Below are 27,972 nucleotides of genomic sequence, written 5' to 3'. Positions count from 1 at the left end.
CCTTTGCGAAACCCGGTGTCCAAGACATGCCAATCTCACCAATTACCAAATCCGCCTTGGGTTGCTCGACACGTTACACTTTCACTTTTTTTCTATCTTACTTTGGGTGGGACAACATTTAAGAGAGCAAAGTTCATCACAGTTCACTTTTTAATCCAAAGCTTAAAAGTTCACTTCACATTGATTCACTGTCTCAGAAGGTCAGCTGTAGTGCAGTGTGGCCAGCTGTAGACCTGACTGGTCATTACAATGCAATTTTTGAGCACTTTCCATTGCAAAACGTGCCGAAATAGCTCAGCTGGGAGAGCGTTAGACTGAAGATCTAAAGGACCCTAGTTCGATCCTGGGTTTCGGCAAAGCTGTTTTGGTCACCATCTAGGGCTCGGTAGGTTTGTTGGTAGGACTTCATTATACGGCCTACAACTACGTGGATCATTCCCATCAAATGAGAAAACAAACACAGATGGTGCAGCTTGCAAACGTCCATCAAGTGGAGGTGGAATTTGAAGAAGGTCCTCCTCCAGAAGATCCCAGGCCTCACCCATTATGCCATTGACTTACCTAGGGCTTGGTAGGTTGGGTGATCACACGTCATAATACAGCCTAGCCATGTTTCCCCTAGAATGAAATCCTTCCCTTGGCTCTTGTCTGAAATGACGATTTAATAATATCTAACTGCAAATCCTCACCAGTACCTACAGTAAAATGAGAGGATAAGAGATCACGTTTTTACAGAAAAGAAAGACAATATGTGGCCCAGAGGACAAACACGTGACTCTTGTTGCCTGGGTAGCTCAGATGGAAGAGCATCAGACTTTTAATCTGAGGGTCCAGGGTTCAAGTCCCTGTCCAGGTGTCTCCTTTGGATCCTTGCCCTTCCATGGCTTTACCTAACAAGCTCAGTTCTTCTTGATAGTTCTGTGACCTCATTGTCATCTGTAGCAAAGTCCATAGACTGCAGGCGGGATGACGATGTGGGATTTGTCGATCTCAGGGACAGAGGCCTCTTTCAGATAATCCCAGCGTACAAGCTCTGTAAAGAATCTTTCCCTGCCCCTCGGTCCAACTCACCGCCAGTTGGTTCTCAGCTCAGCTCCTTTGCGAAACCCGGTGTCCAAGACATGCCAATCTCACCAATTACCAAATCCGCCTTGGGTTGCTCGACACGTTACACTTTCACTTTTTTTCTATCTTACTTTGGGTGGGACAACATTTAAGAGAGCAAAGTTCATCACAGTTCACTTTTTAATCCAAAGCTTAAAAGTTCACTTCACATTGATTCACTGTCTCAGAAGGTCAGCTGTAGTGCAGTGTGGCCAGCTGTAGACCTGACTGGTCATTACAATGCAATTTTTGAGCACTTTCCATTGCAAAATGTGCCGAAATAGCTCAGCTGGGAGAGCGTTAGACTGAAGATCTAAAGGACCCTAGTTCGATCCTGGGTTTCGGCAAAGCTATTTTGGTCACCATCTAGGGCTCGGTAGGTTTGTTGGTAGGACTTCATTATACGGCCTACAACTACGTGGATCATTCCCATCAAATGAGAAAACAAACACAGATGGTGCAGCTTGCAAACGTCCATCAAGTGGAGGTGGAATTTGAAGAAGGTCCTCCTCCAGAAGCTCCCAGGCCTCACCCATTATGCCATTGACTTACCTAGGGCTTGGTAGGTTGGGTGATCACACGTCATAATACAGCCTAGCCATGTTTCCCCTAGAATGAAATCCTTCCCTTGGCTCTTGTCTGAAATGACGATTTAATAATATCTAACTGCAAATCCTCACCAGTACCTACAGTAAAATGAGAGGATAAGAGATCACGTTTTTACAGAAAAGAAAGACAATATGTGGCCCAGAGGACAAACACGTGACTCTTGTTGCCTGGGTAGCTCAGATGGAAGAGCATCAGACTTTTAATCTGAGGGTCCAGGGTTCAAGTCCCTGTCCAGGTGTCTCCTTTGGATCCTTGCCCTTCCATGGCTTTACCTAACAAGCTCAGTTGTTCTTGATAGTTCTGTGACCTCATTGTCATCTGTAGCAAAGTCCATAGACTGCAGGCGGGATGACGATGTGGGATTTGTCGATCTCAGGGACAGAGGCCTCTTTCAGATAATCCCAGCGTACAAGCTCTGTAAAGAATCTTTCCCTGCCCCTCGGTCCAACTCACCGCCAGTTGGTTCTCAGCTCAGCTCCTTTGCGAAACCCGGTGTCCAAGACATGCCAATCTCACCAATTACCAAATCCGCCTTGGGTTGCTCGACACGTTACACTTTCACTTTTTTTCTATCTTACTTTGGGTGGGACAACATTTAAGAGAGCAAAGTTCATCACAGTTCACTTTTTAATCCAAAGCTTAAAAGTTCACTTCACATTGATTCACTGTCTCAGAAGGTCAGCTGTAGTGCAGTGTGGCCAGCTGTAGACCTGACTGGTCATTAGAATGCAATTTTTGAGCACTTTCCATTGCAAAACGTGCCGAAATAGCTCAGCTGGGAGAGCGTTAGACTGAAGATCTAAAGGACCCTAGTTCGATCCTGGGTTTCGGCAAAGCTGTTTTGGTCACCATCTAGGGCTCGGTAGGTTTGTTGGTAGGACTTCATTATACGGCCTACAACTACGTGGATCATTCCCATCAAATGAGAAAACAAACACAGATGGTGCAGCTTGCAAACGTCCATCAAGTGGAGGTGGAATTTGAAGAAGGTCCTCCTCCAGAAGCTCCCAGGCCTCACCCATTAGGCCATTGACTTACCTAGGGCTTGGTAGGTTGGGTGATCACACGTCATAATACAGCCTAGCCATGTTTCCCCTAGAATGAAATCCTTCCCTTGGCTCTTGTCTGAAATGACGATTTAATAATATCTAACTGCAAATCCTCACCAGTACCTACAGTAAAATGAGAGGATAAGAGATCACGTTTTTACAGAAAAGAAAGACAATATGTGGCCCAGAGGACAAACACGTGATTCTTGTTGCCTGGGTAGCTCAGATGGAAGAGCATCAGACTTTTAATCTGAGGGTCCAGGGTTCAAGTCCCTGTCCAGGTGTCTCCTTTGGATCCTTGCCCTTCCATGGCTTTACCTAACAAGCTCAGTTGTTCTTGATAGTTCTGTGACCTCATTGTCATCTGTAGCAAAGTCCATAGACTGCAGGCGGGATGACGATGTGGGATTTGTCGATCTCAGGGACAGAGGCCTCTTTCAGATAATCCCAGCGTACAAGCTCTGTAAAGAATCTTTCCCTGCCCCTCGGTCCAACTCACCGCCAGTTGGTTCTCAGCTCAGCTCCTTTGCGAAACCCGGTGTCCAAGACATGCCAATCTCACCAATTACCAAATCCGCCTTGGGTTGCTCGACACGTTACACTTTCACTTTTTTTCTATCTTACTTTGGGTGGGACAACATTTAAGAGAGCAAAGTTCATCACAGTTCACTTTTTAATCCAAAGCTTAAAAGTTCACTTCACATTGATTCACTGTCTCAGAAGGTCAGCTGTAGTGCAGTGTGGCCAGCTGTAGACCTGACTGGTCATTACAATGCAATTTTTGAGCACTTTCCATTGCAAAACGTGCCGAAATAGCTCAGCTGGGAGAGCGTTAGACTGAAGATCTAAAGGACCCTAGTTCGATCCTGGGTTTCGGCAAAGCTATTTTGGTCACCATCTAGGGCTCGGTAGGTTTGTTGGTAGGACTTCATTATACGGCCTACAACTACGTGGATCATTCCCATCAAATGAGAAAACAAACACAGATGGTGCAGCTTGCAAACGTCCATCAAGTGGAGGTGGAATTTGAAGAAGGTCCTCCTCCAGAAGCTCCCAGGCCTCACCCATTATGCCATTGACTTACCTAGGGCTTGGTAGGTTGGGTGATCACACGTCATAATACAGCCTAGCCATGTTTCCCCTAGAATGAAATCCTTCCCTTGGCTCTTGTCTGAAATGACGATTTAATAATATCTAACTGCAAATCCTCACCAGTACCTACAGTAAAATGAGAGGATAAGAGATCACGTTTTTACAGAAAAGAAAGACAATATGTGGCCCAGAGGACAAACACGTGACTCTTGTTGCCTGGGTAGCTCAGATGGAAGAGCATCAGACTTTTAATCTGAGGGTCCAGGGTTCAAGTCCCTGTCCAGGTGTCTCCTTTGGATCCTTGCCCTTCCATGGCTTTACCTAACAAGCTCAGTTCTTCTTGATAGTTCTGTGACCTCATTGTCATCTGTAGCAAAGTCCATAGACTGCAGGCGGGATGACGATGTGGGATTTGTCGATCTCAGGGACAGAGGCCTCTTTCAGATAATCCCAGCGTACAAGCTCTGTAAAGAATCTTTCCCTGCCCCTCGGTCCAACTCACCGCCAGTTGGTTCTCAGCTCAGCTCCTTTGCGAAACCCGGTGTCCAAGACATGCCAATCTCACCAATTACCAAATCCGCCTTGGGTTGCTCGACACGTTACACTTTCACTTTTTTTCTATCTTACTTTGGGTGGGACAACATTTAAGAGAGCAAAGTTCATCACAGTTCACTTTTTAATCCAAAGCTTAAAAGTTCACTTCACATTGATTCACTGTCTCAGAAGGTCAGCTGTAGTGCAGTGTGGCCAGCTGTAGACCTGACTGGTCATTACAATGCAATTTTTGAGCACTTTCCATTGCAAAACGTGCCGAAATAGCTCAGCTGGGAGAGCGTTAGACTGAAGATCTAAAGGACCCTAGTTCGATCCTGGGTTTCGGCAAAGCTATTTTGGTCACCATCTAGGGCTCGGTAGGTTTGTTGGTAGGACTTCATTATACGGCCTACAACTACGTGGATCATTCCCATCAAATGAGAAAACAAACACAGATGGTGCAGCTTGCAAACGTCCATCAAGTGGAGGTGGAATTTGAAGAAGGTCCTCCTCCAGAAGCTCCCAGGCCTCACCCATTATGCCATTGACTTACCTAGGGCTTGGTAGGTTGGGTGATCACACGTCATAATACAGCCTAGCCATGTTTCCCCTAGAATGAAATCCTTCCCTTGGCTCTTGTCTGAAATGACGATTTAATAATATCTAACTGCAAATCCTCACCAGTACCTACAGTAAAATGAGAGGATAAGAGATCACGTTTTTACAGAAAAGAAAGACAATATGTGGCCCAGAGGACAAACACGTGACTCTTGTTGCCTGGGTAGCTCAGATGGAAGAGCATCAGACTTTTAATCTGAGGGTCCAGGGTTCAAGTCCCTGTCCAGGTGTCTCCTTTGGATCCTTGCCCTTCCATGGCTTTACCTAACAAGCTCAGTTCTTCTTGATAGTTCTGTGACCTCATTGTCATCTGTAGCAAAGTCCATAGACTGCAGGCGGGATGACGATGTGGGATTTGTCGATCTCAGGGACAGAGGCCTCTTTCAGATAATCCCAGCGTACAAGCTCTGTAAAGAATCTTTCCCTGCCCCTCGGTCCAACTCACCGCCAGTTGGTTCTCAGCTCAGCTCCTTTGCGAAACCCGGTGTCCAAGACATGCCAATCTCACCAATTACCAAATCCGCCTTGGGTTGCTCGACACGTTACACTTTCACTTTTTTTCTATCTTACTTTGGGTGGGACAACATTTAAGAGAGCAAAGTTCATCACAGTTCACTTTTTAATCCAAAGCTTAAAAGTTCACTTCACATTGATTCACTGTCTCAGAAGGTCAGCTGTAGTGCAGTGTGGCCAGCTGTAGACCTGACTGGTCATTAGAATGCAATTTTTGAGCACTTTCCATTGCAAAACGTGCCGAAATAGCTCAGCTGGGAGAGCGTTAGACTGAAGATCTAAAGGACCCTAGTTCGATCCTGGGTTTCGGCAAAGCTGTTTTGGTCACCATCTAGGGCTCGGTAGGTTTGTTGGTAGGACTTCATTATACGGCCTACAACTACGTGGATCATTCCCATCAAATGAGAAAACAAACACAGATGGTGCAGCTTGCAAACGTCCATCAAGTGGAGGTGGAATTTGAAGAAGGTCCTCCTCCAGAAGATCCCAGGCCTCACCCATTATGCCATTGACTTACCTAGGGCTTGGTAGGTTGGGTGATCACACGTCATAATACAGCCTAGCCATGTTTCCCCTAGAATGAAATCCTTCCCTTGGCTCTTGTCTGAAATGACGATTTAATAATATCTAACTGCAAATCCTCACCAGTACCTACAGTAAAATGAGAGGATAAGAGATCACGTTTTTACAGAAAAGAAAGACAATATGTGGCCCAGAGGACAAACACGTGACTCTTGTTGCCTGGGTAGCTCAGATGGAAGAGCATCAGACTTTTAATCTGAGGGTCCAGGGTTCAAGTCCCTGTCCAGGTGTCTCCTTTGGATCCTTGCCCTTCCATGGCTTTACCTAACAAGCTCAGTTGTTCTTGATAGTTCTGTGACCTCATTGTCATCTGTAGCAAAGTCCATAGACTGCAGGCGGGATGACGATGTGGGATTTGTCGATCTCAGGGACAGAGGCCTCTTTCAGATAATCCCAGCGTACAAGCTCTGTAAAGAATCTTTCCCTGCCCCTCGGTCCAACTCACCGCCAGTTGGTTCTCAGCTCAGCTCCTTTGCGAAACCCGGTGTCCAAGACATGCCAATCTCACCAATTACCAAATCCGCCTTGGGTTGCTCGACACGTTACACTTTCACTTTTTTTCTATCTTACTTTGGGTGGGACAACATTTAAGAGAGCAAAGTTCATCACAGTTCACTTTTTAATCCAAAGCTTAAAAGTTCACTTCACATTGATTCACTGTCTCAGAAGGTCAGCTGTAGTGCAGTGTGGCCAGCTGTAGACCTGACTGGTCATTACAATGCAATTTTTGAGCACTTTCCATTGCAAAACGTGCCGAAATAGCTCAGCTGGGAGAGCGTTAGACTGAAGATCTAAAGGACCCTAGTTCGATCCTGGGTTTCGGCAAAGCTATTTTGGTCACCATCTAGGGCTCGGTAGGTTTGTTGGTAGGACTTCATTATACGGCCTACAACTACGTGGATCATTCCCATCAAATGAGAAAACAAACACAGATGGTGCAGCTTGCAAACGTCCATCAAGTGGAGGTGGAATTTGAAGAAGGTCCTCCTCCAGAAGCTCCCAGGCCTCACCCATTATGCCATTGACTTACCTAGGGCTTGGTAGGTTGGGTGATCACACGTCATAATACAGCCTAGCCATGTTTCCCCTAGAATGAAATCCTTCCCTTGGCTCTTGTCTGAAATGACGATTTAATAATATCTAACTGCAAATCCTCACCAGTACCTACAGTAAAATGAGAGGATAAGAGATCACGTTTTTACAGAAAAGAAAGACAATATGTGGCCCAGAGGACAAACACGTGACTCTTGTTGCCTGGGTAGCTCAGATGGAAGAGCATCAGACTTTTAATCTGAGGGTCCAGGGTTCAAGTCCCTGTCCAGGTGTCTCCTTTGGATCCTTGCCCTTCCATGGCTTTACCTAACAAGCTCAGTTCTTCTTGATAGTTCTGTGACCTCATTGTCATCTGTAGCAAAGTCCATAAACTGCAGGCGGGATGACGATGTGGGATTTGTCGATCTCAGGGACAGAGGCCTCTTTCAGATAATCCCAGCGTACAAGCTCTGTAAAGAATCTTTCCCTGCCCCTCGGTCCAACTCACCGCCAGTTGGTTCTCAGCTCAGCTCCTTTGCGAAACCCGGTGTCCAAGACATGCCAATCTCACCAATTACCAAATCCGCCTTGGGTTGCTCGACACGTTACACTTTCACTTTTTTTCTATCTTACTTTGGGTGGGACAACATTTAAGAGAGCAAAGTTCATCACAGTTCACTTTTTAATCCAAAGCTTAAAAGTTCACTTCACATTGATTCACTGTCTCAGAAGGTCAGCTGTAGTGCAGTGTGGCCAGCTGTAGACCTGACTGGTCATTACAATGCAATTTTTGAGCACTTTCCATTGCAAAACGTGCCGAAATAGCTCAGCTGGGAGAGCGTTAGACTGAAGATCTAAAGGACCCTAGTTCAATCCTGGGTTTCGGCAAAGCTATTTTGGTCACCATCTAGGGCTTGGTAGGTTTGTTGGTAGGACTTCATTATACGGCCTACAACTACGTGGATCATTCCCATCAAATGAGAAAACAAACACAGATGGTGCAGCTTGCAAACGTCCATCAAGTGGAGGTGGAATTTGAAGAAGGTCCTCCTCCAGAAGCTCCCAGGCCTCACCCATTATGCCATTGACTTACCTAGGGCTTGGTAGGTTGGGTGATCACACGTCATAATACAGCCTAGCCATGTTTCCCCTAGAATGAAATCCTTCCCTTGGCTCTTGTCTGAAATGACGATTTAATAATATCTAACTGCAAATCCTCACCAGTACCTACAGTAAAATGAGAGGATAAGAGATCACGTTTTTACAGAAAAGAAAGACAATATGTGGCCCAGAGGACAAACACGTGACTCTTGTTGCCTGGGTAGCTCAGATGGAAGAGCATCAGACTTTTAATCTGAGGGTCCAGGGTTCAAGTCCCTGTCCAGGTGTCTCCTTTGGATCCTTGCCCTTCCATGGCTTTACCTAACAAGCTCAGTTGTTCTTGATAGTTCTGTGACCTCATTGTCATCTGTAGCAAAGTCCATAGACTGCAGGCGGGATGACGATGTGGGATTTGTCGATCTCAGGGACAGAGGCCTCTTTCAGATAATCCCAGCGTACAAGCTCTGTAAAGAATCTTTCCCTGCCCCTCGGTCCAACTCACCGCCAGTTGGTTCTCAGCTCAGCTCCTTTGCGAAACCCGGTGTCCAAGACATGCCAATCTCACCAATTACCAAATCCGCCTTGGGTTGCTCGACACGTTACACTTTCACTTTCTTTCTATCTTACTTTGGGTGGGACAACATTTAAGAGAGCAAAGTTCATCACAGTTCACTTTTTAATCCAAAGCTTAAAAGTTCACTTCACATTGATTCACTGTCTCAGAAGGTCAGCTGTAGTGCAGTGTGGCCAGCTGTAGACCTGACTGGTCATTACAATGCAATTTTTGAGCACTTTCCATTGCAAAACGTGCCGAAATAGCTCAGCTGGGAGAGCGTTAGACTGAAGATCTAAAGGACCCTAGTTCGATCCTGGGTTTCGGCAAAGCTATTTTGGTCACCATCTAGGGCTCGGTAGGTTTGTTGGTAGGACTTCATTATACGGCCTACAACTACATGGATCATTCCCATCAAATGAGAAAACAAACACAGATGGTGCAGCTTGCAAACGTCCATCAAGTGGAGGTGGAATTTGAAGAAGGTCCTCCTCCAGAAGCTCCCAGGCCTCACCCATTATGCCATTGACTTACCTAGGGCTTGGTAGGTTGGGTGATCACACGTCATAATACAGCCTAGCCATGTTTCCCCTAGAATGAAATCCTTCCCTTGGCTCTTGTCTGAAATGACGATTTAATAATATCTAACTGCAAATCCTCACCAGTACCTACAGTAAAATGAGAGGATAAGAGATCACGTTTTTACAGAAAAGAAAGACAATATGTGGCCCAGAGGACAAACACGTGACTCTTGTTGCCTGGGTAGCTCAGATGGAAGAGCATCAGACTTTTAATCTGAGGGTCCAGGGTTCAAGTCCCTGTCCAGGTGTCTCCTTTGGATCCTTGCCCTTCCATGGCTTTACCTAACAAGCTCAGTTGTTCTTGATAGTTCTGTGACCTCATTGTCATCTGTAGCAAAGTCCATAGACTGCAGGCGGGATGACGATGTGGGATTTGTCGATCTCAGGGACAGAGGCCTCTTTCAGATAATCCCAGCGTACAAGCTCTGTAAAGAATCTTTCCCTGCCCCTCGGTCCAACTCACCGCCAGTTGGTTCTCAGCTCAGCTCCTTTGCGAAACCCGGTGTCCAAGACATGCCAATCTCACCAATTACCAAATCCGCCTTGGGTTGCTCGACACGTTACACTTTCACTTTTTTTCTATCTTACTTTGGGTGGGACAACATTTAAGAGAGCAAAGTTCATCACAGTTCACTTTTTAATCCAAAGCTTAAAAGTTCACTTCACATTGATTCACTGTCTCAGAAGGTCAGCTGTAGTGCAGTGTGGCCAGCTGTAGACCTGACTGGTCATTACAATGCAATTTTTGAGCACTTTCTGTTGCCAAATGTGCCGAAATAGCTCAGCTGGGAGAGCGTTAGACTGAAGATCTAAAGGACCCTAGTTCGATCCTGGGTTTCGGCAAAGCTATTTTGGTCACCATCTAGGGCTCGGTAGGTTTGTTGGTAGGACTTCATTATACCGCCTACAACTACGTGGATCATTCCCATCAAATGAGAAAACAAACACAGATGGTGCAGCTTGCAAACGTCCATCAAGTGGAGGTGGAATTTGAAGAAGGTCCTCCTCCAGAAGCTCCCAGGCCTCACCCATTATGCCATTGACTTACCTAGGGCTTGGTAGGTTGGGTGATCACACGTCATAATACAGCCTAGCCATGTTTCCCCTAGAATGAAATCCTTCCCTTGGCTCTTGTCTGAAATGACGATTTAATAATATCTAACTGCAAATCCTCACCAGTACCTACAGTAAAATGAGAGGATAAGAGATCACGTTTTTACAGAAAAGAAAGACAATATGTGGCCCAGAGGACAAACACGTGACTCTTGTTGCCTGGGTAGCTCAGATGGAAGAGCATCAGACTTTTAATCTGAGGGTCCAGGGTTCAAGTCCCTGTCCAGGTGTCTCCTTTGGATCCTTGCCCTTCCATGGCTTTACCTAACAAGCTCAGTTCTTCTTGATAGTTCTGTGACCTCATTGTCATCTGTAGCAAAGTCCATAGACTGCAGGCGGGATGACGATGTGGGATTTGTCGATCTCAGGGACAGAGGCCTCTTTCAGATAATCCCAGCGTACAAGCTCTGTAAAGAATCTTTCCCTGCCCCTCGGTCCAACTCACCGCCAGTTGGTTCTCAGCTCAGCTCCTTTGCGAAACCCGGTGTCCAAGACATGCCAATCTCACCAATTACCAAATCCGCCTTGGGTTGCTCGACACGTTACACTTTCACTTTTTTTCTATCTTACTTTGGGTGGGACAACATTTAAGAGAGCAAAGTTCATCACAGTTCACTTTTTAATCCAAAGCTTAAAAGTTCACTTCACATTGATTCACTGTCTCAGAAGGTCAGCTGTAGTGCAGTGTGGCCAGCTGTAGACCTGACTGGTCATTAGAATGCAATTTTTGAGCACTTTCCATTGCAAAACGTGCCGAAATAGCTCAGCTGGGAGAGCGTTAGACTGAAGATCTAAAGGACCCTAGTTCGATCCTGGGTTTCGGCAAAGCTGTTTTGGTCACCATCTAGGGCTCGGTAGGTTTGTTGGTAGGACTTCATTATACGGCCTACAACTACGTGGATCATTCCCATCAAATGAGAAAACAAACACAGATGGTGCAGCTTGCAAACGTCCATCAAGTGGAGGTGGAATTTGAAGAAGGTCCTCCTCCAGAAGATCCCAGGCCTCACCCATTATGCCATTGACTTACCTAGGGCTTGGTAGGTTGGGTGATCACACGTCATAATACAGCCTAGCCATGTTTCCCCTAGAATGAAATCCTTCCCTTGGCTCTTGTCTGAAATGACGATTTAATAATATCTAACTGCAAATCCTCACCAGTACCTACAGTAAAATGAGAGGATAAGAGATCACGTTTTTACAGAAAAGAAAGACAATATGTGGCCCAGAGGACAAACACGTGACTCTTGTTGCCTGGGTAGCTCAGATGGAAGAGCATCAGACTTTTAATCTGAGGGTCCAGGGTTCAAGTCCCTGTCCAGGTGTCTCCTTTGGATCCTTGCCCTTCCATGGCTTTACCTAACAAGCTCAGTTGTTCTTGATAGTTCTGTGACCTCATTGTCATCTGTAGCAAAGTCCATAGACTGCAGGCGGGATGACGATGTGGGATTTGTCGATCTCAGGGACAGAGGCCTCTTTCAGATAATCCCAGCGTACAAGCTCTGTAAAGAATCTTTCCCTGCCCCTCGGTCCAACTCACCGCCAGTTGGTTCTCAGCTCAGCTCCTTTGCGAAACCCGGTGTCCAAGACATGCCAATCTCACCAATTACCAAATCCGCCTTGGGTTGCTCGACACGTTACACTTTCACTTTTTTTCTATCTTACTTTGGGTGGGACAACATTTAAGAGAGCAAAGTTCATCACAGTTCACTTTTTAATCCAAAGCTTAAAAGTTCACTTCACATTGATTCACTGTCTCAGAAGGTCAGCTGTAGTGCAGTGTGGCCAGCTGTAGACCTGACTGGTCATTACAATGCAATTTTTGAGCACTTTCCATTGCAAAACGTGCCGAAATAGCTCAGCTGGGAGAGCGTTAGACTGAAGATCTAAAGGACCCTAGTTCGATCCTGGGTTTCGGCAAAGCTATTTTGGTCACCATCTAGGGCTCGGTAGGTTTGTTGGTAGGACTTCATTATACGGCCTACAACTACGTGGATCATTCCCATCAAATGAGAAAACAAACACAGATGGTGCAGCTTGCAAACGTCCATCAAGTGGAGGTGGAATTTGAAGAAGGTCCTCCTCCAGAAGCTCCCAGGCCTCACCCATTATGCCATTGACTTACCTAGGGCTTGGTAGGTTGGGTGATCACACGTCATAATACAGCCTAGCCATGTTTCCCCTAGAATGAAATCCTTCCCTTGGCTCTTGTCTGAAATGACGATTTAATAATATCTAACTGCAAATCCTCACCAGTACCTACAGTAAAATGAGAGGATAAGAGATCACGTTTTTACAGAAAAGAAAGACAATATGTGGCCCAGAGGACAAACACGTGACTCTTGTTGCCTGGGTAGCTCAGATGGAAGAGCATCAGACTTTTAATCTGAGGGTCCAGGGTTCAAGTCCCTGTCCAGGTGTCTCCTTTGGATCCTTGCCCTTCCATGGCTTTACCTAACAAGCTCAGTTGTTCTTGATAGTTCTGTGACCTCATTGTCATCTGTAGCAAAGTCCATAGACTGCAGGCGGGATGACGATGTGGGATTTGTCGATCTCAGGGACAGAGGCCTCTTTCAGATAATCCCAGCGTACAAGCTCTGTAAAGAATCTTTCCCTGCCTCTCGGTCCAACTCACCGCCAGTTGGTTCTCAGCTCAGCTCCTTTGCGAAACCCGGTGTCCAAGACATGCCAATCTCACCAATTACCAAATCCGCCTTGGGTTGCTCGACACGTTACACTTTCACTTTTTTTCTATCTTACTTTGGGTGGGACAACATTTAAGAGAGCAAAGTTCATCACAGTTCACTTTTTAATCCAAAGCTTAAAAGTTCACTTCACATTGATTCACTGTCTCAGAAGGTCAGCTGTAGTGCAGTGTGGCCAGCTGTAGACCTGACTGGTCATTAGAATGCAATTTTTGAGCACTTTCCATTGCAAAGCGTGTCGAAATAGCTCAGCTGGGAGAGCGTTAGACTGAAGATCTAAAGGACCCTAGTTCGATCCTGGGTTTCGGCAAAGCTGTTTTGGTCACCATCTAGGGCTCGGTAGGTTTGTTGGTAGGACTTCATTATACGGCCTACAACTACGTGGATCATTCCCATCAAATGAGAAAACAAACACAGATGGTGCAGCTTGCAAACGTCCATCAAGTGGAGGTGGAATTTGAAGAAGGTCCTCCTCCAGAAGCTCCCAGGCCTCACCCATTATGCCATTGACTTACCTAGGGCTTGGTAGGTTGGGTGATCACACGTCATAATACAGCCTAGCCATGTTTCCCCTAGAATGAAATCCTTCCCTTGGCTCTTGTCTGAAATGACGATTTAATAATATCTAACTGCAAATCCTCACCAGTACCTACAGTAAAATGAGAGGATAAGAGATCACGTTTTTACAGAAAAGAAAGACAATATGTGGCCCAGAGGACAAACACGTGACTCTTGTTGCCTGGGTAGCTCAGATGGAAGAGCATCAGACTTTTAATCTGAGGGTCCAGGGTTCAAGTCCCTGTCCAGGTGTCTCCTTTGGATCCTTGCCCTTCCATGGCTTTACCTAACAAGCTCAGTTCTTCTTGATAGTTCTGTGACCTCATTGTCATCTGTAGCAAAGTCCATAGACTGCAGGCGGGATGACGATGTGGGATTTGTCGATCTCAGGGACAGAGGCCTCTTTCAGATAATCCCAGCGTACAAGCTCTGTAAAGAATCTTTCCCTGCCCCTCGGTCCAACTCACCGCCAGTTGGTTCTCAGCTCAGCTCCTTTGCGAAACCCGGTGTCCAAGACATGCCAATCTCACCAATTACCAAATCCGCCTTGGGTTGCTCGACACGTTACACTTTCACTTTTTTTCTATCTTACTTTGGGTGGGACAACATTTAAGAGAGCAAAGTTCATCACAGTTCACTTTTTAATCCAAAGCTTAAAAGTTCACTTCACATTGATTCACTGTCTCAGAAGGTCAGCTGTAGTGCAGTGTGGCCAGCTGTAGACCTGACTGGTCATTACAATGCAATTTTTGAGCACTTTCCATTGCAAAACGTGCCGAAATAGCTCAGCTGGGAGAGCGTTAGACTGAAGATCTAAAGGACCCTAGTTCGATCCTGGGTTTCGGCAAAGCTATTTTGGTCACCATCTAGGGCTCGGTAGGTTTGTTGGTAGGACTTCATTATACGGCCTACAACTACGTGGATCATTCCCATCAAATGAGAAAACAAACACAGATGGTGCAGCTTGCAAACGTCCATCAAGTGGAGGTGGAATTTGAAGAAGGTCCTCCTCCAGAAGCTCCCAGGCCTCACCCATTATGCCATTGACTTACCTAGGGCTTGGTAGGTTGGGTGATCACACGTCATAATACAGCCTAGCCATGTTTCCCCTAGAATGAAATCCTTCCCTTGGCTCTTGTCTGAAATGACGATTTAATAATATCTAACTGCAAATCCTCACCAGTACCTACAGTAAAATGAGAGGATAAGAGATCACGTTTTTACAGAAAAGAAAGACAATATGTGGCCCAGAGGACAAACATGTGACTCTTGTTGCCTGGGTAGCTCAGATGGAAGAGCATCAGACTTTTAATCTGAGGGTCCAGGGTTCAAGTCCCTGTCCAGGTGTCTCCTTTGGATCCTTGCCCTTCCATGGCTTTACCTAACAAGCTCAGTTGTTCTTGATAGTTCTGTGACCTCATTGTCATCTGTAGCAAAGTCCATAGACTGCAGGCGGGATGACGATGTGGGATTTGTCGATCTCAGGGACAGAGGCCTCTTTCAGATAATCCCAGCGTACAAGCTCTGTAAAGAATCTTTCCCTGCCCCTCGGTCCAACTCACCGCCAGTTGGTTCTCAGCTCAGCTCCTTTGCGAAACCCGGTGTCCAAGACATGCCAATCTCACCAATTACCAAATCCGCCTTGGGTTGCTCGACACGTTACACTTTCACTTTTTTTCTATCTTACTTTGGGTGGGACAACATTTAAGAGAGCAAAGTTCATCACAGTTCACTTTTTAATCCAAAGCTTAAAAGTTCACTTCACATTGATTCACTGTCTCAGAAGGTCAGCTGTAGTGCAGTGTGGCCAGCTGTAGACCTGACTGGTCATTACAATGCAATTTTTGAGCACTTTCCATTGCAAAACGTGCCGAAATAGCTCAGCTGGGAGAGCGTTAGACTGAAGATCTAAAGGACCCTAGTTCGATCCTGGGTTTCGGCAAAGCTATTTTGGTCACCATCTAGGGCTCGGTAGGTTTGTTGGTAGGACTTCATTATACGGCCTACAACTACGTGGATCATTCCCATCAAATGAGAAAACAAACACAGATGGTGCAGCTTGCAAACGTCCATCAAGTGGAGGTGGAATTTGAAGAAGGTCCTCCTCCAGAAGCTCCCAGGCCTCACCCATTAGGCCATTGACTTACCTAGGGCTTGGTAGGTTGGGTGATCACACGTCATAATACAGCCTAGCCATGTTTCCCCTAGAATGAAATCCTTCCCTTGGCTCTTGTCTGAAATGACGATTTAATAATATCTAACTGCAAATCCTCACCAGTACCTACAGTAAAATGAGAGGATAAGAGATCACGTTTTTACAGAAAAGAAAGACAATATGTGGCCCAGAGGACAAACACGTGACTCTTGTTGCCTGGGTAGCTCAGATGGAAGAGCATCAGACTTTTAATCTGAGGGTCCAGGGTTCAAGTCCCTGTCCAGGTGTCTCCTTTGGATCCTTGCCCTTCCATGGCTTTACCTAACAAGCTCAGTTGTTCTTGATAGTTCTGTGACCTCATTGTCATCTGTAGCAAAGTCCATAGACTGCAGGCGGGATGACGATGTGGGATTTGTCGATCTCAGGGACAGAGGCCTCTTTCAGATAATCCCAGCGTACAAGCTCTGTAAAGAATCTTTCCCTGCCCCTCGGTCCAACTCACCGCCAGTTGGTTCTCAGCTCAGCTCCTTTGCGAAACCCGGTGTCCAAGACATGCCAATCTCACCAATTACCAAATCCGCCTTGGGTTGCTCGACACGTTACACTTTCACTTTTTTTCTATCTTACTTTGGGTGGGACAACATTTAAGAGAGCAAAGTTCATCACAGTTCACTTTTTAATCCAAAGCTTAAAAGTTCACTTCACATTGATTCACTGTCTCAGAAGGTCAGCTGTAGTGCAGTGTGGCCAGCTGTAGACCTGACTGGTCATTACAATGCAATTTTTGAGCACTTTCCATTGCAAAACGTGCCGAAATAGCTCAGCTGGGAGAGCGTTAGACTGAAGATCTAAAGGACCCTAGTTCGATCCTGGGTTTCGGCAAAGCTATTTTGGTCACCATCTAGGGCTCGGTAGGTTTGTTGGTAGGACTTCATTATACGGCCTACAACTACGTGGATCATTCCCATCAAATGAGAAAACAAACACAGATGGTGCAGCTTGCAAACGTCCATCAAGTGGAGGTGGAATTTGAAGAAGGTCCTCCTCCAGAAGCTCCCAGGCCTCACCCATTATGCCATTGACTTACCTAGGGCTTGGTAGGTTGGGTGATCACACGTCATAATACAGCCTAGCCATGTTTCCCCTAGAATGAAATCCTTCCCTTGGCTCTTGTCTGAAATGACGATTTAATAATATCTAACTGCAAATCCTCACCAGTACCTACAGTAAAATGAGAGGATAAGAGATCACGTTTTTACAGAAAAGAAAGACAATATGTGGCCCAGAGGACAAACATGTGACTCTTGTTGCCTGGGTAGCTCAGATGGAAGAGCATCAGACTTTTAATCTGAGGGTCCAGGGTTCAAGTCCCTGTCCAGGTGTCTCCTTTGGATCCTTGCCCTTCCATGGCTTTACCTAACAAGCTCAGTTGTTCTTGATAGTTCTGTGACCTCATTGTCATCTGTAGCAAAGTCCATAGACTGCAGGCGGGATGACGATGTGGGATTTGTCGATCTCAGGGACAGAGGCCTCTTTCAGATAATCCCAGCGTACAAGCTCTGTAAAGAATCTTTCCCTGCCCCTCGGTCCAACTCACCGCCAGTTGGTTCTCAGCTCAGCTCCTTTGCGAAACCCGGTGTCCAAGACATGCCAATCTCACCAATTACCAAATCCGCCTTGGGTTGCTCGACACGTTACACTTTCACTTTTTTTCTATCTTACTTTGGGTGGGACAACATTTAAGAGAGCAAAGTTCATCACAGTTCACTTTTTAATCCAAAGCTTAAAAGTTCACTTCACATTGATTCACTGTCTCAGAAGGTCAGCTGTAGTGCAGTGTGGCCAGCTGTAGACCTGACTGGTCATTAGAATGCAATTTTTGAGCACTTTCCGTTGCAAAACGTGCCGAAATAGCTCAGCTGGGAGAGCGTTAGACTGAAGATCTAAAGGACCCTAGTTCGATCCTGGGTTTCGGCAAAGCTATTTTGGTCACCATCTAGGGCTCGGTAGGTTTGTTGGTAGGACTTCATTATACGGCCTACAACTACGTGGATCATTCCCATCAAATGAGAAAACAAACACAGATGGTGCAGCTTGCAAACGTCCATCAAGTGGAGGTGGAATTTGAAGAAGGTCCTCCTCCAGAAGCTCCCAGGCCTCACCCATTAGGCCATTGACTTACCTAGGGCTTGGTAGGTTGGGTGATCACACGTCATAATACAGCCTAGCCATGTTTCCCCTAGAATGAAATCCTTCCCTTGGCTCTTGTCTGAAATGACGATTTAATAATATCTAACTGCAAATCCTCACCAGTACCTACAGTAAAATGAGAGGATAAGAGATCACGTTTTTACAGAAAAGAAAGACAATATGTGGCCCAGAGGACAAACACGTGACTCTTGTTGCCTGGGTAGCTCAGATGGAAGAGCATCAGACTTTTAATCTGAGGGTCCAGGGTTCAAGTCCCTGTCCAGGTGTCTCCTTTGGATCCTTGCCCTTCCATGGCTTTACCTAACAAGCTCAGTTGTTCTTGATAGTTCTGTGACCTCATTGTCATCTGTAGCAAAGTCCATAGACTGCAGGCGGGATGACGATGTGGGATTTGTCGATCTCAGGGACAGAGGCCTCTTTCAGATAATCCCAGCGTACAAGCTCTGTAAAGAATCTTTCCCTGCCCCTCGGTCCAACTCACCGCCAGTTGGTTCTCAGCTCAGCTCCTTTGCGAAACCCGGTGTCCAAGACATGCCAATCTCACCAATTACCAAATCCGCCTTGGGTTGCTCGACACGTTACACTTTCACTTTTTTTCTATCTTACTTTGGGTGGGACAACATTTAAGAGAGCAAAGTTCATCACAGTTCACTTTTTAATCCAAAGCTTAAAAGTTCACTTCACATTGATTCACTGTCTCAGAAGGTCAGCTGTAGTGCAGTGTGGCCAGCTGTAGACCTGACTGGTCATTAGAATGCAATTTTTGAGCACTTTCCATTGCAAAACGTGCCGAAAGAGCTCAGCTGGGAGAGCGTTAGACTGAAGATCTAAAGGACCCTAGTTCGATCCTGGGTTTCGGCAAAGCTGTTTTGGTCACCATCTAGGGCTCGGTAGGTTTGTTGGTAGGACTTCATTATACGGCCTACAACTACGTGGATCATTCCCATCAAATGAGAAAACAAACACAGATGGTGCAGCTTGCAAACGTCCATCAAGTGGAGGTGGAATTTGAAGAAGGTCCTCCTCCAGAAGCTCCCAGGCCTCACCCATTAGGCCATTGACTTACCTAGGGCTTGGTAGGTTGGGTGATCACACGTCATAATACAGCCTAGCCATGTTTCCCCTAGAATGAAATCCTTCCCTTGGCTCTTGTCTGAAATGACGATTTAATAATATCTAACTGCAAATCCTCACCAGTACCTACAGTAAAATGAGAGGATAAGAGATCACGTTTTTACAGAAAAGAAAGACAATATGTGGCCCAGAGGACAAACACGTGACTCTTGTTGCCTGGGTAGCTCAGATGGAAGAGCATCAGACTTTTAATCTGAGGGTCCAGGGTTCAAGTCCCTGTCCAGGTGTCTCCTTTGGATCCTTGCCCTTCCATGGCTTTACCTAACAAGCTCAGTTCTTCTTGATAGTTCTGTGACCTCATTGTCATCTGTAGCAAAGTCCATAGACTGCAGGCGGGATGACGATGTGGGATTTGTCGATCTCAGGGACAGAGGCCTCTTTCAGATAATCCCAGCGTACAAGCTCTGTAAAGAATCTTTCCCTGCCCCTCGGTCCAACTCACCGCCAGTTGGTTCTCAGCTCAGCTCCTTTGCGAAACCCGGTGTCCAAGACATGCCAATCTCACCAATTACCAAATCCGCCTTGGGTTGCTCGACACGTTACACTTTCACTTTTTTTCTATCTTACTTTGGGTGGGACAACATTTAAGAGAGCAAAGTTCATCACAGTTCACTTTTTAATCCAAAGCTTAAAAGTTCACTTCACATTGATTCACTGTCTCAGAAGGTCAGCTGTAGTGCAGTGTGGCCAGCTGTAGACCTGACTGGTCATTACAATGCAATTTTTGAGCACTTTCCATTGCAAAACGTGCCGAAAGAGCTCAGCTGGGAGAGCGTTAGACTGAAGATCTAAAGGACCCTAGTTCGATCCTGGGTTTCGGCAAAGCTGTTTTGGTCACCATCTAGGGCTCGGTAGGTTTGTTGGTAGGACTTCATTATACGGCCTACAACTACGTGGATCATTCCCATCAAATGAGAAAACAAACACAGATGGTGCAGCTTGCAAACGTCCATCAAGTGGAGGTGGAATTTGAAGAAGGTCCTCCTCCAGAAGCTCCCAGGCCTCACCCATTATGCCATTGACTTACCTAGGGCTTGGTAGGTTGGGTGATCACACGTCATAATACAGCCTAGCCATGTTTCCCCTAGAATGAAATCCTTCCCTTGGCTCTTGTCTGAAATGACGATTTAATAATATCTAACTGCAAATCCTCACCAGTACCTACAGTAAAATGAGAGGATAAGAGATCACGTTTTTACAGAAAAGAAAGACAATATGTGGCCCAGAGGACAAACACGTGACTCTTGTTGCCTGGGTAGCTCAGATGGAAGAGCATCAGACTTTTAATCTGAGGGTCCAGGGTTCAAGTCCCTGTCCAGGTGTCTCCTTTGGATCCTTGCCCTTCCATGGCTTTACCTAACAAGCTCAGTTCTTCTTGATAGTTCTGTGACCTCATTGTCATCTGTAGCAAAGTCCATAGACTGCAGGCGGGATGACGATGTGGGATTTGTCGATCTCAGGGACAGAGGCCTCTTTCAGATAATCCCAGCGTACAAGCTCTGTAAAGAATCTTTCCCTGCCCCTCGGTCCAACTAACCGCCAGTTGGTTCTCAGCTCAGCTCCTTTGCGAAACCCGGTGTCCAAGACATGCCAATCTCACCAATTACCAAATCCGCCTTGGGTTGCTCGACACGTTACACTTTCACTTTTTTTCTATCTTACTTTGGGTGGGACAACATTTAAGAGAGCAAAGTTCATCACAGTTCACTTTTTAATCCAAAGCTTAAAAGTTCACTTCACATTGATTCACTGTCTCAGAAGGTCAGCTGTAGTGCAGTGTGGCCAGCTGTAGACCTGACTGGTCATTACAATGCAATTTTTGAGCACTTTCCATTGCAAAACGTGCCGAAATAGCTCAGCTGGGAGAGCGTTAGACTGAAGATCTAAAGGACCCTAGTTCGATCCTGGGTTTCGGCAAAGCTATTTTGGTCACCATCTAGGGCTCGGTAGGTTTGTTGGTAGGACTTCATTATACGGCCTACAACTACGTGGATCATTCCCATCAAATGAGAAAACAAACACAGATGGTGCAGCTTGCAAACGTCCATCAAGTGGAGGTGGAATTTGAAGAAGGTCCTCCTCCAGAAGCTCCCAGGCCTCACCCATTATGCCATTGACTTACCTAGGGCTTGGTAGGTTGGGTGATCACACGTCATAATACAGCCTAGCCATGTTTCCCCTAGAATGAAATCCTTCCCTTGGCTCTTGTCTGAAATGACGATTTAATAATATCTAACTGCAAATCCTCACCAGTACCTACAGTAAAATGAGAGGATAAGAGATCACGTTTTTACAGAAAAGAAAGACAATATGTGGCCCAGAGGACAAACACGTGACTCGTGTTGCCTGGGTAGCTCAGATGGAAGAGCATCAGACTTTTAATCTGAGGGTCCAGGGTTCAAGTCCCTGTCCAGGTGTCTCCTTTGGATCCTTGCCCTTCCATGGCTTTACCTAACAAGCTCAGTTGTTCTTGATAGTTCTGTGACCTCATTGTCATCTGTAGCAAAGTCCATAGACTGCAGGCGGGATGACGATGTGGGATTTGTCGATCTCAGGGACAGAGGCCTCTTTCAGATAATCCCAGCGTACAAGCTCTGTAAAGAATCTTTCCCTGCCCCTCGGTCCAACTCACCGCCAGTTGGTTCTCAGCTCAGCTCCTTTGCGAAACCCGGTGTCCAAGACATGCCAATCTCACCAATTACCAAATCCGCCTTGGGTTGCTCGACACGTTACACTTTCACTTTTTTTCTATCTTACTTTGGGTGGGACAACATTTAAGAGAGCAAAGTTCATCACAGTTCACTTTTTAATCCAAAGCTTAAAAGTTCACTTCACATTGATTCACTGTCTCAGAAGGTCAGCTGTAGTGCAGTGTGGCCAGCTGTAGACCTGACTGGTCATTAGAATGCAATTTTTGAGCACTTTCCATTGCAAAACGTGCCGAAATAGCTCAGCTGGGAGAGCGTTAGACTGAAGATCTAAAGGACCCTAGTTCAATCCTGGGTTTCGGCAAAGCTATTTTGGTCACCATCTAGGGCTTGGTAGGTTTGTTGGTAGGACTTCATTATACGGCCTACAACTACGTGGATCATTCCCATCAAATGAGAAAACAAACACAGATGGTGCAGCTTGCAAACGTCCATCAAGTGGAGGTGGAATTTGAAGAAGGTCCTCCTCCAGAAGCTCCCAGGCCTCACCCATTATGCCATTGACTTACCTAGGGCTTGGTAGGTTGGGTGATCACACGTCATAATACAGCCTAGCCATGTTTCCCCTAGAATGAAATCCTTCCCTTGGCTCTTGTCTGAAATGACGATTTAATAATATCTAACTGCAAATCCTCACCAGTACCTACAGTAAAATGAGAGGATAAGAGATCACGTTTTTACAGAAAAGAAAGACAATATGTGGCCCAGAGGACAAACACGTGACTCTTGTTGCCTGGGTAGCTCAGATGGAAGAGCATCAGACTTTTAATCTGAGGGTCCAGGGTTCAAGTCCCTGTCCAGGTGTCTCCTTTGGATCCTTGCCCTTCCATGGCTTTAACTAACAAGCTCAGTTGTTCTTGATAGTTCTGTGACCTCATTGTCATCTGTAGCAAAGTCCATAGACTGCAGGCGGGATGACGATGTGGGATTTGTCGATCTCAGGGACAGAGGCCTCTTTCAGATAATCCCAGCGTACAAGCTCTGTAAAGAATCTTTCCCTGCCCCTCGGTCCAACTCACCGCCAGTTGGTTCTCAGCTCAGCTCCTTTGCGAAACCCGGTGTCCAAGACATGCCAATCTCACCAATTACCAAATCCGCCTTGGGTTGCTCGACACGTTACACTTTCACTTTTTTTCTATCTTACTTTGGGTGGGACAACATTTAAGAGAGCAAAGTTCATCACAGTTCACTTTTTAATCCAAAGCTTAAAAGTTCACTTCACATTGATTCACTGTCTCAGAAGGTCAGCTGTAGTGCAGTGTGGCCAGCTGTAGACCTGACTGGTCATTAGAATGCAATTTTTGAGCACTTTCCATTGCAAAACGTGCCGAAATAGCTCAGCTGGGAGAGCGTTAGACTGAAGATCTAAAGGACCCTAGTTCGATCCTGGGTTTCGGCAAAGCTATTTTGGTCACCATCTAGGGCTCGGTAGGTTTGTTGGTAGGACTTCATTATACGGCCTACAACTACGTGGATCATTCCCATCAAATGAGAAAACAAACACAGATGGTGCAGCTTGCAAACGTCCATCAAGTGGAGGTGGAATTTGAAGAAGGTCCTCCTCCAGAAGCTCCCAGGCCTCACCCATTAGGCCATTGACTTACCTAGGGCTTGGTAGGTTGGGTGATCACACGTCATAATACAGCCTAGCCATGTTTCCCCTAGAATGAAATCCTTCCCTTGGCTCTTGTCTGAAATGACGATTTAATAATATCTAACTGCAAATCCTCACCAGTACCTACAGTAAAATGAGAGGATAAGAGATCACGTTTTTACAGAAAAGAAAGACAATATGTGGCCCAGAGGACAAACACGTGACTCGTGTTGCCTGGGTAGCTCAGATGGAAGAGCATCAGACTTTTAATCTGAGGGTCCAGGGTTCAAGTCCCTGTCCAGGTGTCTCCTTTGGATCCTTGCCCTTCCATGGCTTTACCTAACAAGCTCAGTTGTTCTTCATAGTTCTGTGACCTCATTGTCATCTGTAGCAAAGTCCATAGACTGCAGGCGGGATGACGATGTGGGATTTGTCGATCTCAGGGACAGAGGCCTCTTTCAGATAATCCCAGCGTACAAGCTCTGTAAAGAATCTTTCCCTGCCCCTCGGTCCAACTAACCGCCAGTTGGTTCTCAGCTCAGCTCCTTTGCGAAACCCGGTGTCCAAGACATGCCAATCTCACCAATTACCAAATCCGCCTTGGGTTGCTCGACACGTTACACTTTCACTTTTTTTCTATCTTACTTTGGGTGGGACAACATTTAAGAGAGCAAAGTTCATCACAGTTCACTTTTTAATCCAAAGCTTAAAAGTTCACTTCACATTGATTCACTGTCTCAGAAGGTCAGCTGTAGTGCAGTGTGGCCAGCTGTAGACCTGACTGGTCATTACAATGCAATTTTTGAGCACTTTCCATTGCAAAACGTGCCGAAATAGCTCAGCTGGGAGAGCGTTAGACTGAAGATCTAAAGGACCCTAGTTCGATCCTGGGTTTCGGCAAAGCTATTTTGGTCACCATCTAGGGCTCGGTAGGTTTGTTGGTAGGACTTCATTATACGGCCTACAACTACGTGGATCATTCCCATCAAATGAGAAAACAAACACAGATGGTGCAGCTTGCAAACGTCCATCAAGTGGAGGTGGAATTTGAAGAAGGTCCTCCTCCAGAAGCTCCCAGGCCTCACCCATTATGCCATTGACTTACCTAGGGCTTGGTAGGTTGGGTGATCACACGTCATAATACAGCCTAGCCATGTTTCCCCTAGAATGAAATCCTTCCCTTGGCTCTTGTCTGAAATGACGATTTAATAATATCTAACTGCAAATCCTCACCAGTACCTACAGTAAAATGAGAGGATAAGAGATCACGTTTTTACAGAAAAGAAAGACAATATGTGGCCCAGAGGACAAACACGTGACTCTTGTTGCCTGGGTAGCTCAGATGGAAGAGCATCAGACTTTTAATCTGAGGGTCCAGGGTTCAAGTCCCTGTCCAGGTGTCTCCTTTGGATCCTTGCCCTTCCATGGCTTTACCTAACAAGCTCAGTTCTTCTTGATAGTTCTGTGACCTCATTGTCATCTGTAGCAAAGTCCATAGACTGCAGGCGGGATGACGATGTGGGATTTGTCGATCTCAGGGACAGAGGCCTCTTTCAGATAATCCCAGCGTACAAGCTCTGTAAAGAATCTTTCCCTGCCCCTCGGTCCAACTCACCGCCAGTTGGTTCTCAGCTCAGCTCCTTTGCGAAACCCGGTGTCCAAGACATGCCAATCTCACCAATTACCAAATCCGCCTTGGGTTGCTCGACACGTTACACTTTCACTTTTTTTCTATCTTACTTTGGGTGGGACAACATTTAAGAGAGCAAAGTTCATCACAGTTCACTTTTTAATCCAAAGCTTAAAAGTTCACTTCACATTGATTCACTGTCTCAGAAGGTCAGCTGTAGTGCAGTGTGGCCAGCTGTAGACCTGACTGGTCATTACAATGCAATTTTTGAGCACTTTCCATTGCAAAACGTGCCGAAATAGCTCAGCTGGGAGAGCGTTAGACTGAAGATCTAAAGGACCCTAGTTCAATCCTGGGTTTCGGCAAAGCTATTTTGGTCACCATCTAGGGCTTGGTAGGTTTGTTGGTAGGACTTCATTATACGGCCTACAACTACGTGGATCATTCCCATCAAATGAGAAAACAAACACAGATGGTGCAGCTTGCAAACGTCCATCAAGTGGAGGTGGAATTTGAAGAAGGTCCTCCTCCAGAAGCTCCCAGGCCTCACCCATTATGCCATTGACTTACCTAGGGCTTGGTAGGTTGGGTGATCACACGTCATAATACAGCCTAGCCATGTTTCCCCTAGAATGAAATCCTTCCCTTGGCTCTTGTCTGAAATGACGATTTAATAATATCTAACTGCAAATCCTCACCAGTACCTACAGTAAAATGAGAGGATAAGAGATCACGTTTTTACAGAAAAGAAAGACAATATGTGGCCCAGAGGACAAACACGTGACTCTTGTTGCCTGGGTAGCTCAGATGGAAGAGCATCAGACTTTTAATCTGAGGGTCCAGGGTTCAAGTCCCTGTCCAGGTGTCTCCTTTGGATCCTTGCCCTTCCATGGCTTTACCTAACAAGCTCAGTTGTTCTTGATAGTTCTGTGACCTCATTGTCATCTGTAGCAAAGTCCATAGACTGCAGGCGGGATGACGATGTGGGATTTGTCGATCTCAGGGACAGAGGCCTCTTTCAGATAATCCCAGCGTACAAGCTCTGTAAAGAATCTTTCCCTGCCCCTCGGTCCAACTCACCGCCAGTTGGTTCTCAGCTCAGCTCCTTTGCGAAACCCGGTGTCCAAGACATGCCAATCTCACCAATTACCAAATCCGCCTTGGGTTGCTCGACACGTTACACTTTCACTTTTTTTCTATCTTACTTTGGGTGGGACAACATTTAAGAGAGCAAAGTTCATCACAGTTCACTTTTTAATCCAAAGCTTAAAAGTTCACTTCACATTGATTCACTGTCTCAGAAGGTCAGCTGTAGTGCAGTGTGGCCAGCTGTAGACCTGACTGGTCATTACAATGCAATTTTTGAGCACTTTCCATTGCAAAACGTGCCGAAATAGCTCAGCTGGGAGAGCGTTAGACTGAAGATCTAAAGGACCCTAGTTCGATCCTGGGTTTCGGCAAAGCTATTTTGGTCACCATCTAGGGCTCGGTAGGTTTGTTGGTAGGACTTCATTATACGGCCTACAACTACGTGGATCATTCCCATCAAATGAGAAAACAAACACAGATGGTGCAGCTTGCAAACGTCCATCAAGTGGAGGTGGAATTTGAAGAAGGTCCTCCTCCAGAAGCTCCCAGGCCTCACCCATTATGCCATTGACTTACCTAGGGCTTGGTAGGTTGGGTGATCACACGTCATAATACAGCCTAGCCATGTTTCCCCTAGAATGAAATCCTTCCCTTGGCTCTTGTCTGAAATGACGATTTAATAATATCTAACTGCAAATCCTCACCAGTACCTACAGTAAAATGAGAGGATAAGAGATCACGTTTTTACAGAAAAGAAAGACAATATGTGGCCCAGAGGACAAACACGTGACTCTTGTTGCCTGGGTAGCTCAGATGGAAGAGCATCAGACTTTTAATCTGAGGGTCCAGGGTTCAAGTCCCTGTCCAGGTGTCTCCTTTGGATCCTTGCCCTTCCATGGCTTTACCTAACAAGCTCAGTTGTTCTTGATAGTTCTGTGACCTCATTGTCATCTGTAGCAAAGTCCATAGACTGCAGGCGGGGTGACGATGTGGGATTTGTCGATCTCAGGGACAGAGGCCTCTTTCAGATAATCCCAGCGTACAAGCTCTGTAAAGAATCTTTCCCTGCCCCTCGGTCCAACTCACCGCCAGTTGGTTCTCAGCTCAGCTCCGTTGCGAAACCCGGTGTCCAAGACATGCCAATCTCACCAATTACCAAATCTGCCTTGGGTTGCTCGACACGTTACACTTTCACTTTTTTTCTATCTTACTTTGGGTGGGACAACATTTAAGAGAGCAAAGTTCATCACAGTTCACTTTTTAATCCAAAGCTTAAAAGTTCACTTCACATTGATTCACTGTCTCAGAAGGTCAGCTGTAGTGCAGTGTGGCCAGCTGTAGACCTGACTGGTCATTACAATGCAATTTTTGAGCACTTTCCATTGCAAAACGTGCCGAAATAGCTCAGCTGGGAGAGCGTTAGACTGAAGATCTAAAGGACCCTAGTTCGATCCTGGGTTTCGGCAAAGCTATTTTGGTCACCATCTAGGGCTCGGTAGGTTTGTTGGTAGGACTTCATTATACGGCCTACAACTACGTGGATCATTCCCATCAAATGAGAAAACAAACACAGATGGTGCAGCTTGCAAACGTCCATCAAGTGGAGGTGGAATTTGAAGAAGGTCCTCCTCCAGAAGCTCCCAGGCCTCACCCATTATGCCATTGACTTACCTAGGGCTTGGTAGGTTGGGTGATCACACGTCATAA

At 46.0% G+C, this 27,972-nt stretch overlaps 42 non-coding genes across 42 annotated transcripts; all 42 read left to right on the top strand.

Moving 5' to 3' along the window:
• Positions 1-283: 283 nt before the first annotated feature.
• On the top strand, positions 284-356 carry trnaf-gaa (transfer RNA phenylalanine (anticodon GAA)). Its single transcript has one exon. It is a non-coding gene; the product is annotated as a tRNA-Phe (tRNA).
• Positions 357-1,378: 1,022 nt separating this feature from the next.
• On the top strand, positions 1,379-1,451 carry trnaf-gaa (transfer RNA phenylalanine (anticodon GAA)). The gene has a single exon. It is a non-coding gene; the product is annotated as a tRNA-Phe (tRNA).
• Positions 1,452-2,473: 1,022 nt separating this feature from the next.
• trnaf-gaa (transfer RNA phenylalanine (anticodon GAA)) lies at positions 2,474-2,546 on the top strand. The gene has a single exon. It is a non-coding gene; the product is annotated as a tRNA-Phe (tRNA).
• Positions 2,547-3,568: 1,022 nt separating this feature from the next.
• trnaf-gaa (transfer RNA phenylalanine (anticodon GAA)) lies at positions 3,569-3,641 on the top strand. Its single transcript has one exon. It is a non-coding gene; the product is annotated as a tRNA-Phe (tRNA).
• A 427-nt stretch (positions 3,642-4,068) lies between these two features.
• Positions 4,069-4,141, top strand: trnak-uuu (transfer RNA lysine (anticodon UUU)). Its single transcript has one exon. It is a non-coding gene; the product is annotated as a tRNA-Lys (tRNA).
• Positions 4,142-4,663: 522 nt separating this feature from the next.
• trnaf-gaa (transfer RNA phenylalanine (anticodon GAA)) lies at positions 4,664-4,736 on the top strand. Its single transcript has one exon. It is a non-coding gene; the product is annotated as a tRNA-Phe (tRNA).
• A 427-nt stretch (positions 4,737-5,163) lies between these two features.
• trnak-uuu (transfer RNA lysine (anticodon UUU)) lies at positions 5,164-5,236 on the top strand. Its single transcript has one exon. It is a non-coding gene; the product is annotated as a tRNA-Lys (tRNA).
• Positions 5,237-5,758: 522 nt separating this feature from the next.
• trnaf-gaa (transfer RNA phenylalanine (anticodon GAA)) lies at positions 5,759-5,831 on the top strand. Its single transcript has one exon. It is a non-coding gene; the product is annotated as a tRNA-Phe (tRNA).
• A 427-nt stretch (positions 5,832-6,258) lies between these two features.
• On the top strand, positions 6,259-6,331 carry trnak-uuu (transfer RNA lysine (anticodon UUU)). Its single transcript has one exon. It is a non-coding gene; the product is annotated as a tRNA-Lys (tRNA).
• Positions 6,332-6,853: 522 nt separating this feature from the next.
• trnaf-gaa (transfer RNA phenylalanine (anticodon GAA)) lies at positions 6,854-6,926 on the top strand. The gene has a single exon. It is a non-coding gene; the product is annotated as a tRNA-Phe (tRNA).
• Positions 6,927-7,353: 427 nt separating this feature from the next.
• Positions 7,354-7,426, top strand: trnak-uuu (transfer RNA lysine (anticodon UUU)). Its single transcript has one exon. It is a non-coding gene; the product is annotated as a tRNA-Lys (tRNA).
• Positions 7,427-8,448: 1,022 nt separating this feature from the next.
• On the top strand, positions 8,449-8,521 carry trnak-uuu (transfer RNA lysine (anticodon UUU)). The gene has a single exon. It is a non-coding gene; the product is annotated as a tRNA-Lys (tRNA).
• Positions 8,522-9,043: 522 nt separating this feature from the next.
• On the top strand, positions 9,044-9,116 carry trnaf-gaa (transfer RNA phenylalanine (anticodon GAA)). Its single transcript has one exon. It is a non-coding gene; the product is annotated as a tRNA-Phe (tRNA).
• A 427-nt stretch (positions 9,117-9,543) lies between these two features.
• trnak-uuu (transfer RNA lysine (anticodon UUU)) lies at positions 9,544-9,616 on the top strand. Its single transcript has one exon. It is a non-coding gene; the product is annotated as a tRNA-Lys (tRNA).
• Positions 9,617-10,138: 522 nt separating this feature from the next.
• trnaf-gaa (transfer RNA phenylalanine (anticodon GAA)) lies at positions 10,139-10,211 on the top strand. The gene has a single exon. It is a non-coding gene; the product is annotated as a tRNA-Phe (tRNA).
• A 427-nt stretch (positions 10,212-10,638) lies between these two features.
• Positions 10,639-10,711, top strand: trnak-uuu (transfer RNA lysine (anticodon UUU)). Its single transcript has one exon. It is a non-coding gene; the product is annotated as a tRNA-Lys (tRNA).
• A 522-nt stretch (positions 10,712-11,233) lies between these two features.
• Positions 11,234-11,306, top strand: trnaf-gaa (transfer RNA phenylalanine (anticodon GAA)). The gene has a single exon. It is a non-coding gene; the product is annotated as a tRNA-Phe (tRNA).
• A 427-nt stretch (positions 11,307-11,733) lies between these two features.
• On the top strand, positions 11,734-11,806 carry trnak-uuu (transfer RNA lysine (anticodon UUU)). Its single transcript has one exon. It is a non-coding gene; the product is annotated as a tRNA-Lys (tRNA).
• Positions 11,807-12,328: 522 nt separating this feature from the next.
• Positions 12,329-12,401, top strand: trnaf-gaa (transfer RNA phenylalanine (anticodon GAA)). Its single transcript has one exon. It is a non-coding gene; the product is annotated as a tRNA-Phe (tRNA).
• A 427-nt stretch (positions 12,402-12,828) lies between these two features.
• trnak-uuu (transfer RNA lysine (anticodon UUU)) lies at positions 12,829-12,901 on the top strand. Its single transcript has one exon. It is a non-coding gene; the product is annotated as a tRNA-Lys (tRNA).
• A 1,022-nt stretch (positions 12,902-13,923) lies between these two features.
• trnak-uuu (transfer RNA lysine (anticodon UUU)) lies at positions 13,924-13,996 on the top strand. Its single transcript has one exon. It is a non-coding gene; the product is annotated as a tRNA-Lys (tRNA).
• Positions 13,997-14,518: 522 nt separating this feature from the next.
• trnaf-gaa (transfer RNA phenylalanine (anticodon GAA)) lies at positions 14,519-14,591 on the top strand. Its single transcript has one exon. It is a non-coding gene; the product is annotated as a tRNA-Phe (tRNA).
• A 427-nt stretch (positions 14,592-15,018) lies between these two features.
• On the top strand, positions 15,019-15,091 carry trnak-uuu (transfer RNA lysine (anticodon UUU)). The gene has a single exon. It is a non-coding gene; the product is annotated as a tRNA-Lys (tRNA).
• A 522-nt stretch (positions 15,092-15,613) lies between these two features.
• trnaf-gaa (transfer RNA phenylalanine (anticodon GAA)) lies at positions 15,614-15,686 on the top strand. The gene has a single exon. It is a non-coding gene; the product is annotated as a tRNA-Phe (tRNA).
• Positions 15,687-16,113: 427 nt separating this feature from the next.
• trnak-uuu (transfer RNA lysine (anticodon UUU)) lies at positions 16,114-16,186 on the top strand. The gene has a single exon. It is a non-coding gene; the product is annotated as a tRNA-Lys (tRNA).
• A 522-nt stretch (positions 16,187-16,708) lies between these two features.
• On the top strand, positions 16,709-16,781 carry trnaf-gaa (transfer RNA phenylalanine (anticodon GAA)). The gene has a single exon. It is a non-coding gene; the product is annotated as a tRNA-Phe (tRNA).
• Positions 16,782-17,208: 427 nt separating this feature from the next.
• On the top strand, positions 17,209-17,281 carry trnak-uuu (transfer RNA lysine (anticodon UUU)). The gene has a single exon. It is a non-coding gene; the product is annotated as a tRNA-Lys (tRNA).
• Positions 17,282-17,803: 522 nt separating this feature from the next.
• Positions 17,804-17,876, top strand: trnaf-gaa (transfer RNA phenylalanine (anticodon GAA)). Its single transcript has one exon. It is a non-coding gene; the product is annotated as a tRNA-Phe (tRNA).
• Positions 17,877-18,303: 427 nt separating this feature from the next.
• Positions 18,304-18,376, top strand: trnak-uuu (transfer RNA lysine (anticodon UUU)). Its single transcript has one exon. It is a non-coding gene; the product is annotated as a tRNA-Lys (tRNA).
• A 1,022-nt stretch (positions 18,377-19,398) lies between these two features.
• On the top strand, positions 19,399-19,471 carry trnak-uuu (transfer RNA lysine (anticodon UUU)). Its single transcript has one exon. It is a non-coding gene; the product is annotated as a tRNA-Lys (tRNA).
• A 1,022-nt stretch (positions 19,472-20,493) lies between these two features.
• trnak-uuu (transfer RNA lysine (anticodon UUU)) lies at positions 20,494-20,566 on the top strand. Its single transcript has one exon. It is a non-coding gene; the product is annotated as a tRNA-Lys (tRNA).
• Positions 20,567-21,088: 522 nt separating this feature from the next.
• trnaf-gaa (transfer RNA phenylalanine (anticodon GAA)) lies at positions 21,089-21,161 on the top strand. The gene has a single exon. It is a non-coding gene; the product is annotated as a tRNA-Phe (tRNA).
• Positions 21,162-21,588: 427 nt separating this feature from the next.
• trnak-uuu (transfer RNA lysine (anticodon UUU)) lies at positions 21,589-21,661 on the top strand. Its single transcript has one exon. It is a non-coding gene; the product is annotated as a tRNA-Lys (tRNA).
• Positions 21,662-22,683: 1,022 nt separating this feature from the next.
• Positions 22,684-22,756, top strand: trnak-uuu (transfer RNA lysine (anticodon UUU)). Its single transcript has one exon. It is a non-coding gene; the product is annotated as a tRNA-Lys (tRNA).
• Positions 22,757-23,278: 522 nt separating this feature from the next.
• trnaf-gaa (transfer RNA phenylalanine (anticodon GAA)) lies at positions 23,279-23,351 on the top strand. The gene has a single exon. It is a non-coding gene; the product is annotated as a tRNA-Phe (tRNA).
• Positions 23,352-23,778: 427 nt separating this feature from the next.
• trnak-uuu (transfer RNA lysine (anticodon UUU)) lies at positions 23,779-23,851 on the top strand. The gene has a single exon. It is a non-coding gene; the product is annotated as a tRNA-Lys (tRNA).
• Positions 23,852-24,373: 522 nt separating this feature from the next.
• Positions 24,374-24,446, top strand: trnaf-gaa (transfer RNA phenylalanine (anticodon GAA)). Its single transcript has one exon. It is a non-coding gene; the product is annotated as a tRNA-Phe (tRNA).
• A 427-nt stretch (positions 24,447-24,873) lies between these two features.
• Positions 24,874-24,946, top strand: trnak-uuu (transfer RNA lysine (anticodon UUU)). Its single transcript has one exon. It is a non-coding gene; the product is annotated as a tRNA-Lys (tRNA).
• A 1,022-nt stretch (positions 24,947-25,968) lies between these two features.
• Positions 25,969-26,041, top strand: trnak-uuu (transfer RNA lysine (anticodon UUU)). Its single transcript has one exon. It is a non-coding gene; the product is annotated as a tRNA-Lys (tRNA).
• A 522-nt stretch (positions 26,042-26,563) lies between these two features.
• trnaf-gaa (transfer RNA phenylalanine (anticodon GAA)) lies at positions 26,564-26,636 on the top strand. The gene has a single exon. It is a non-coding gene; the product is annotated as a tRNA-Phe (tRNA).
• A 427-nt stretch (positions 26,637-27,063) lies between these two features.
• Positions 27,064-27,136, top strand: trnak-uuu (transfer RNA lysine (anticodon UUU)). Its single transcript has one exon. It is a non-coding gene; the product is annotated as a tRNA-Lys (tRNA).
• A 522-nt stretch (positions 27,137-27,658) lies between these two features.
• On the top strand, positions 27,659-27,731 carry trnaf-gaa (transfer RNA phenylalanine (anticodon GAA)). The gene has a single exon. It is a non-coding gene; the product is annotated as a tRNA-Phe (tRNA).
• Positions 27,732-27,972: the final 241 nt, after the last annotated feature.

Source organism: Pelmatolapia mariae, linkage group LG5 (assembly GCF_036321145.2).
Source record: "Pelmatolapia mariae isolate MD_Pm_ZW linkage group LG5, Pm_UMD_F_2, whole genome shotgun sequence".
NCBI lineage: Eukaryota > Metazoa > Chordata > Actinopteri > Cichliformes > Cichlidae > Pelmatolapia > Pelmatolapia mariae.
The sequence above is the reverse complement of the archived record's forward strand: the minus strand, read 5'-3'. Positions and strand labels throughout refer to the sequence as shown.